The sequence below is a fragment of the Carlito syrichta genome, unplaced genomic scaffold (assembly GCF_000164805.1).
Source record: "Carlito syrichta isolate Samal-C Ts95f unplaced genomic scaffold, Tarsius_syrichta-2.0.1 Scaffold305642, whole genome shotgun sequence".
In the NCBI taxonomy this organism is placed as follows: Eukaryota; Metazoa; Chordata; class Mammalia; order Primates; family Tarsiidae; genus Carlito; species Carlito syrichta.
In genome coordinates this window covers 761,051-768,884 of record NW_007249738.1, presented here as the reverse complement: position 1 = coordinate 768,884, position 7,834 = coordinate 761,051, and positions in this window count along the sequence as shown.

Here is a 7,834-nt window from a genome sequence, read left to right as displayed (position 1 = left end):
ATTTATTGTAGAGATGAGGTCTCGCCTGCCCAGGCGGGTCTCGAACCCGCGGGCTCAGGCAATCCACTCACCTCAGCCTCCCAAAGGTGCGGGATTACAGGCTGAGCCACTGAGCCTGGCTTAGGCAGTCTTTTCAACAAATGTTGTTGAGAAATCTCAATATCCACATGCAAAAGAGAAAAAAATTGAAGTAATAAATTAATCCAAATGGATCAAAGGCCTAAATATATGAGGTAAAACTATAAAACTCTTAGAAGAAAACACAGGGAAAAAGCCTCAAGACATTAGATTTGAAAATGACTTTTTTTATGACATCAAAACACAGTCAACAAAAAACAGATAAGTTGGTTATCTTCCAAAAATTTTAAAATCATGTTGAACGAGTACTCTGTAATTATACCTGTAATCACTTTGGGAGGTGGAGGCAAGAAGATTGCCTGATCCCACAGGTTCAAGACCAACCTGGGCAACTTGTTGAGACCTCGTCTCTGCAATAAATCAAAAAATTAACCAGGCATGGTGGCACATGCCTGTAGTCCCAGCTACTGGGAAGGCTGAGGTGGAAGGATCACCTATGCCCAGCAGGTTGAGGCTACAGTGGCTGTAAGTGTGCCACTGCACTCCATCCTGGGAGGCAGATTGAGACTCTGACTTAAAAAAGAAAAAGAAAAAAAAAGAAAGTGCACTCTCAAGAAGGTAAAAAGACAACCCACAGATGGGAGAAAAGATTTGCACGTTATATCTGTGATAAGATATCCAGAATATAATAAAATTTTTATAACTCAACAGTAAAGTACAAATAACCCAATTTAAAAATGGGCAGGCTGGGCTCAATGGCTCAGCCTGTAATCCCAGCACTTTGGGAGGCCGAGGCGAATGAATTGCAGGAGCCTGCAGGTTCAAGACCCACCTGGGCAACTTGGCAAGACCTCATGTCTACAAAAAATCAAAAAATTAACCGGGTGTGGTGATAATGCCTGTAGTCCCAAGTACTTGAAAGGCTGAGGCAGAAGGATCGCCCAAGCTCAGGAAGTCCAGACTGTGGTAAGCTGCCATCATGCCAATGATCTCCAGCCCAGGTGACAGAGGGAGACCCCAACTAAAAAAAATAAAATAAGAACAGACAAAGGATTTGAATAGACATTTCTCCAAAAAAGGTATGCAAATGGCTAATAAACACATGAAACAACATTCAGCATCATTAATCACTAGGGAAATGTACATAAAACCACAAGAAACTATCATTTCATACCCGTCAAGACAACTACAATAAGAAAAGAGGCAGGTCAGGCTCAGTGGCTCAGCCTGTAATCCCAGCACATTGGGAGGCCGAGATGAGTGAATTCCTTGAGCCTGTAGGTTCGAGACCCACCTGGGCTACCTTGTCTCTACAATAAATCAAAAATTAACCAGGCACAGTCATCTCTGTGATTTTGCCACCAAAGATGCATAACCTGACTCTTATCAGGAGGATGCCCCAAAGGAGGACCATGCTACAGAGGAATCGGCCTGCAGTCTTTCAAAGTGTCAGAGGCAAGAAAGTCAACGAAGGCTGAGGAACTGTTTCTGGTGGTGCAAGACTATGATTCCAGCGACTTGGAAGGCTGAGGCAGAAGAATCGCCAGAGCCCAGCAGGTCGATGCTGGGGTGGCCATGAGTGTGCCACTGCACTCCAGCCTGGGTAATGGAGTGTGAGACTCCAACTCAAAAAAAAAAAAAAAAAGTCAGTCTTCTCAGGGCTAGGTGATAGTCATGTGTCTTTTTTAAATTGCTTCTAATTTTATTTATTTATTTATTTATTTATTTTAGTCAAAGTCTCATTCTGTCACCAAGCCTGGAGTGCAGTGGCACGATCACAACCACCAAAGCCTCACCCTCCTGGACTCAGGAAATCCTTCTTCCTCAGTCTTCTGAGTAGCTGGAACTTCAGACATGAGCCATCATGTCCGTCTAATTTTTTTATTTGTTGTAGAGACAAGGTCTCACCAAGTTGCCCAGGCTGGTCTCAAACCTGGGCTCAGGCAATCCTCTCATCTCCACCTCCCAAGTGCTGGGATTATAGGTGTGAGCCACTGCGCCTGGCTAATTTTTTTATTTTGATGACTGTATCATGTAGAAGAATGTCCTTGTTATAAAAATGCCCACTAAGCTGCTAGCAGATATTGAGTAGTCAAGTCACATTCACTCTCAAATGGTTTAGAGGAAAAAAAAACTGTCTAAATCACTTTTCTCTTAAGTTTGAGATTTTTTTTGAATTTGTATGCTAATTTCCAGTGAAGATTTATCCTTTCTCAGTTAACTTACTTTAACATTAATCTTTCAGTCTTTACAATCTTTCTTTCTTTTTTTTTTTTATTTATTTATTGTAGAGATGAGGTCTCGCCAAGTTGCCCAGGCGAGTCTCGAATCTGCGGGCTCAGGCAATCCACTCACCTCAGCCTCCCAAAGGCGTGGGATTACAGGCTGAGCCACCGAGCCCGGCTTTTACAATCTTTCTTATATCTCATTGAATATGAATAACATCTACCACTTACTTGGCACTAGATTATTTGTATGTGTGTGACAACAGGCAGGAAGGATTATGCAAATTATTGCATCATTTAGGGTTCTTTGATCACAAGCAACAGAAACTAACTCCGGCTAATGTAAGTGGGAAAAGGAATTTAGTGGACAGATATGAGATATAAGGCAGGCTCTGTTGGAGGCAGCTTCTCCACTCAACAAATGCCTGATGATCTTGGGCAAGAGACTTTACTCTGTGCCTCAATTTCAGCATCCATAAAATGGAGACAGTTATAACACATGCCTCATAGGATTGTTAGGAGAGCTAAATTCATTAATATATATAAAGCACTTAAAGCAGTGCTCCCAAAGTAAAATAAGATTTTTAAAAAGTTAAACAAAAAACAGTGCTCACTCTTACAACTCAAAAAAAAAAAGAAATAAAGAGCTAGACGCAATGACTCACGCCTGTAATCCCAGCACTTTGGGAGGCAGAGACCAGGGGATTGCCTGAGCCTAGAGTTTGAGACCAGCCTGGGCAACTTAGTGAGACCTCATCTCTATAATAAAGCAAAACATTAGCTGGGTGTGGTGGCATGCACCTGTCGTTCCAGCTACTTGGAAGGCTGAAGCAGAAGGATCATCTGAGTCTAGCAGGTCAAGGCTGGGGTGGCTGTGAGCATGCCACTGCACTTCAGCCTGGGTGACAAACTGAGACTTTGACTCAAAAGAAAAAATAAAGAAAAGAAAAGACAAAACAGTGCCTGGTTATAGATAATGCTCCAAGAATGTTATTTATTATCAATTGGAATTGTCCTGAGACATCAATGAGTGGCCACTGTAGAATTTGAATCTAAGGACATCTGTAAATAAAACCCGAGTTCTTTGCCATGACAGCCCTTTACCACAACATTAACTGAGCCATAGTTCCTCTTTTCTCCTAAGAACTGATAAAGACCAAGGGATGTGCCTTCTCCCACCCACCAGCACTGACTTCCTTTTGTTTTCTTCTAAGTCTTATAAAATAACTTGTCAAGCCGGCTGGTCTGTTTGAGAAACCCAGATCATGCCTACACCCTCCACCAGCTTTTGCTTCACTAGTATACTTTGTCTTGGGTAATGCTATTCTTCTAAGCATAGAGGATATTTAGCCCAGGTAATATTGTTGGCAGTCCTTGATCTAGGCACGCAACAGCTGCAACTGTGATGCTGGCTCTCAGCCTCATCTCTAAGTACTAGCCCTCTTTCTAACATCTGATGGACAATATCAGGTTAGTATCTGAAAGAGCAGTGCACTTCCCTGGAAGGTGTATTAATCATGTTTTTACATTTTTTTCTGGCTGGGCACAGTACACACCTGTAATTCCAACACTTTGGAAGGCCAAAGCGGGAGAATTTCCTGAGCCCAGGAGTTTGAGAGCAGTGTGGACAATATAGTGAGAACTTGTCTAAACAAAAAAATTAAGAAGGCTGGGTGCGATGGCTCAGCCTGTAACCCCAGCACTTTGGGAGGCTGAGTGAGATGATTGCCTGAGTCCACGGGTTCGAGACCAGCCTGGGCACTTGGTGAGACCTCATCTCTACAATTTATTAAAAAATAAGCCAGGTGTAGTAGTGCACACCTGTGGTTCCAACTATTTGGAAAACTGAGCTCGGCTGCACTGTCTGTGAGTGTGCCACTGCACTCTAGCCTGGGCGACAGAGTGAGACATCAACCGAAAAAAATTTTTAAAAATTAACAAATAAAAATAAGAAAGTAGCCAGGTGTGGTGATGCATGCCTATAGTCCCAGCTGCTTGGGAGGCTGAGGAGGGAGGATTGCCTGAGCCCAGGAGGTTAAGGCTGCAGTGAACCATGATTGTGCAACAGCACTCCAGCCCAGGCAACAGAGAAAGATTCTGCCTCAAAAAAAAAAAAAAAAAGAAAAGAAATTTTTTTCCTCTATTTTGTGATGCTTTGACATCTGAAAATGCTTTTTGGCCTAGGAGAGACCCTCTAAGCCTGCCCAATCCTTAGAGACAGCAAAAGGCTCAGAATGTGTCCTTCATATATGCAAACCAACCAACCGTCCCTTAGCTAACTCTCACATGGCAAGTCAATATTTCCCTTGCCCTAAATAATCCCAGGACCAGGGACCAGACAACTACACACCACCCCTATAGCCCAAAGCCCTCTGGAATTATTCAAATTAGCCAGTCCCGAACTCTTTATTCTGCCCTGCCTTGGCTTTCCTAAGGAGACCCCAATAAAGAGTCTGGCTCAAGCTTTCCCCTCACTCCACTCTTCTGCCCCTGACCAAAACCTAGTGCCTCCCCTGTAGCCTTTAGTGGCATGCCGTGGTCCTCTCTCTGGGACCTGTGAGTATCATTAACGTCTTCCTTCCAGGCTTCTCATTTCCTCCCATAGCTGAACCAACTTTTCCATACCATATCCAACATTTATATTCTTACAATTGGGGCTAAAAGTTGATTTTTCTCTTTAAAAAATTGTGTGATTTATATTTATTGGGTTTTTTTATTTGTTTTTAAAGTGAGAAAGGAGAATTTATTGAGAGGACAGAAAAGATCCTACAGTGGGAGGGGATCCGAGGGAGTTGCCTATATTTCTTGTTAAAACACTATTATTGTATGTTGATCATACTTAAATACAAATTTTTTTTTTTTTTTGAGTTGGAGTCTTATGCTGTCACCCAGACTGGAGTGCAGAGGCCACTCCCGGGCACCGCAGCCTCGACCTGCGGGGCTCCGGCGATCCTTCCGCCTCAGCCTTCCGAGTAGCTGGAACTACAGGCATGCGCTATGACGCCTGGCTGATTTTTGATTTATTGTAGAGATGAGGTCTCGCCAAGTTGCCAGGGCAGGTCTCGAACCCGCGGGCTCAGGCAATCCATTCACCTCAGCCTCCCAAAGGCACGAGATTACAGGCTGAACCACCGAGCCCGGCTTAAACACAAATTTATAGTATGAAACACTGTTCTAAGAATATTAAAGAAAATTTAGGCCTGGGCATGGTGGTTCACACCTATAATCCCAGCACTTTGGGAAGGTGAGGTGGGAGAATTGCTGGAGGCCAGGAGTTTGAGACCAGCCTGGGCAACATAGCAAGACCTTGTCACTACAAAAAAAAAAAATTAGCCAGGGTTGGTGGCATGTGTCTGTAGTTCCAGCTACTCAGGAGGCTGAGGTAAAAGGACTGCCTAAGTCCAGGAGCTTGAGACTGTGATGAGCTATGATCCTGTCACTGCACTCCAGTCTGGGTGGCAGAGTGAGACTCTGACTCAAAAAAAAAAAAAAGAATACTAAAGAAAATTTGAGAAAGACAAAAAAAAACCTATATCCTACCATTTCAATAAAACTATCACTTTTGCCTTCCAGTCTTCCTTCTAACTTTGCTCCATATACATTCATTTCTTTATATGACTGACAAGAGTTATATTAATGATTTCTTTTTTTTTGGAGTTGGAGTCTCACTCTGTCGCCCAGACCGGAGTGCAGTGGCACGCTCCCGGCCACCACAGCCTTGACCTGCTGGGTTCTAGCAATCCTTCCTCCTCAGCCATCCAAGTAACCAGAACTACAGGCACATGCTACCATGCCTGGCTAATTTTTGATGTATTGTAGAGATGAGGTCTCGCCAAGTTTCCCAGGCAGGTCTTGAACCCATGGGCTCAGGCAATCCACTCTGCTCGGCCTCCCAAGTACTGGGATTACAGGCTGAGCCACCGAGCCCCACCTATATTAATGATTTATATTAATTACAGTGCTCAGACTTTGCAAAACACTGTCATATACAGTGTTGCCTACATATGAAACTTCAAGTTGCAAACTGTTTTTGGTTTTTTTTTTTGCGTTGGCATCTCACTCGGTCTCCCAGGTTGGAGTGCAGTGCAATGGCACACTCACGGCCACCCCAGTGTCAACCTACTAGGCTCTGGCAATCCTTGCACCTCAGCCTTCCAAGTAGCCAGAACTACAGGTGTGCTCTACCATGCCTGGCTAATTTTTTGATTTATTGTAGAGATGAAATCTTGCCAAGTTGCCCAGGCTGTTCTCAAACCCGTGGGCTCAGGCAATTCCCTCACTTTGGCCTCCCAAAGTGCTGGGATTATAGGCTTGAGCCACCACGCCCGACCTAAGTTGCAAACTTTCAAAGATGTGAACTTGCATTCACATATCCAATCATGCAAGTCAGTTTACATGTGTGGTGTACATTGTTATGTGCAAGCAAGGTACTATACTGTCAAATTTAAAATGTTTTCTTGCCCTCTCGAGATTCCGGACCCGCCTTGCTATCAAGGTTGCCGAGGACACTGGTGGTTGCCCCAGCCTGAGGCCGACGCTGCCAGGACCACGGGGGAAGAAGAACTCCGTTGTGCCCATGCTTCAAATAAAGCTGTCTCCAATTTTTAAAAAATGTTTTCTTTATTTTTGGTGTTTGTTGTTTATGTATTATTGTGTATTCATGTGAAAAGTATGATGAACCTATTAAAGTACAGAACTAAGCCGGGCTTGGTGGCTCAACCTGTAATCCCGCGCCTTTGGGAGGCTGAGGTGAGGCGATTGCCTGAGCCCGCGGGTTCGAGACCCGCCTGGGCAGCGAGACCTCATCTCTACAATAAGTCAAAAAAATCAGCCGGGCATCGTAGCGCATGCTTGTAATTCCAGCTACTCGGAAGGCTGAGGCGGAAGGATCGCCGGAGCCCAGCAGGCGAGGCTGCGGTGGCCGGGAGCGGCCACTGCACTCCAGACTGGGCAACAGAGTGAGACTCCAACTTAAAAATAAAAAATAAATAAATAAAGTACAGAACTATATAGCAGATTCTGTTAGTTGGGTACCTTGGGTAACTTTGTTGAATGTATAAACAAATTGTACTTACAAACACTCTCTTGGAACAGAACTCATTCGTAAGTAGGGAACTTACTGTAACTCATTTTGAGAACTCATCAGTAGGATAAAAAGTATAATAAAGTAGGATCCAGAAGCCCAGAGAGGATATTATTTCTAGGAGGGAGTGACAGACCCTGTCAAATGCTACTGAAAGATTAAGCAACATGAGACCTGAAAGTGTCCACTGGATTTAATGACATGTTTTAGTAGAGTCTTTGCAAACCTCTCAAGAAATTTGGTTGGGAAGGGAAGGAAAGAAATGGGATAGAGCAGTAAGGAAAAGAGGATTAAGAGTTTTTGTTTTTATTTGTTTTTGCTTTTTAGATAAAATAGGCTTGAGAATGTTTTTCATTTATTTATTTATTTATTTACTTATTTATTTATTTATTATTTTTGAGTTGGAGTCTTACTCTGTCACCCAGACTGGAGTACAGTGGCTGCTCCC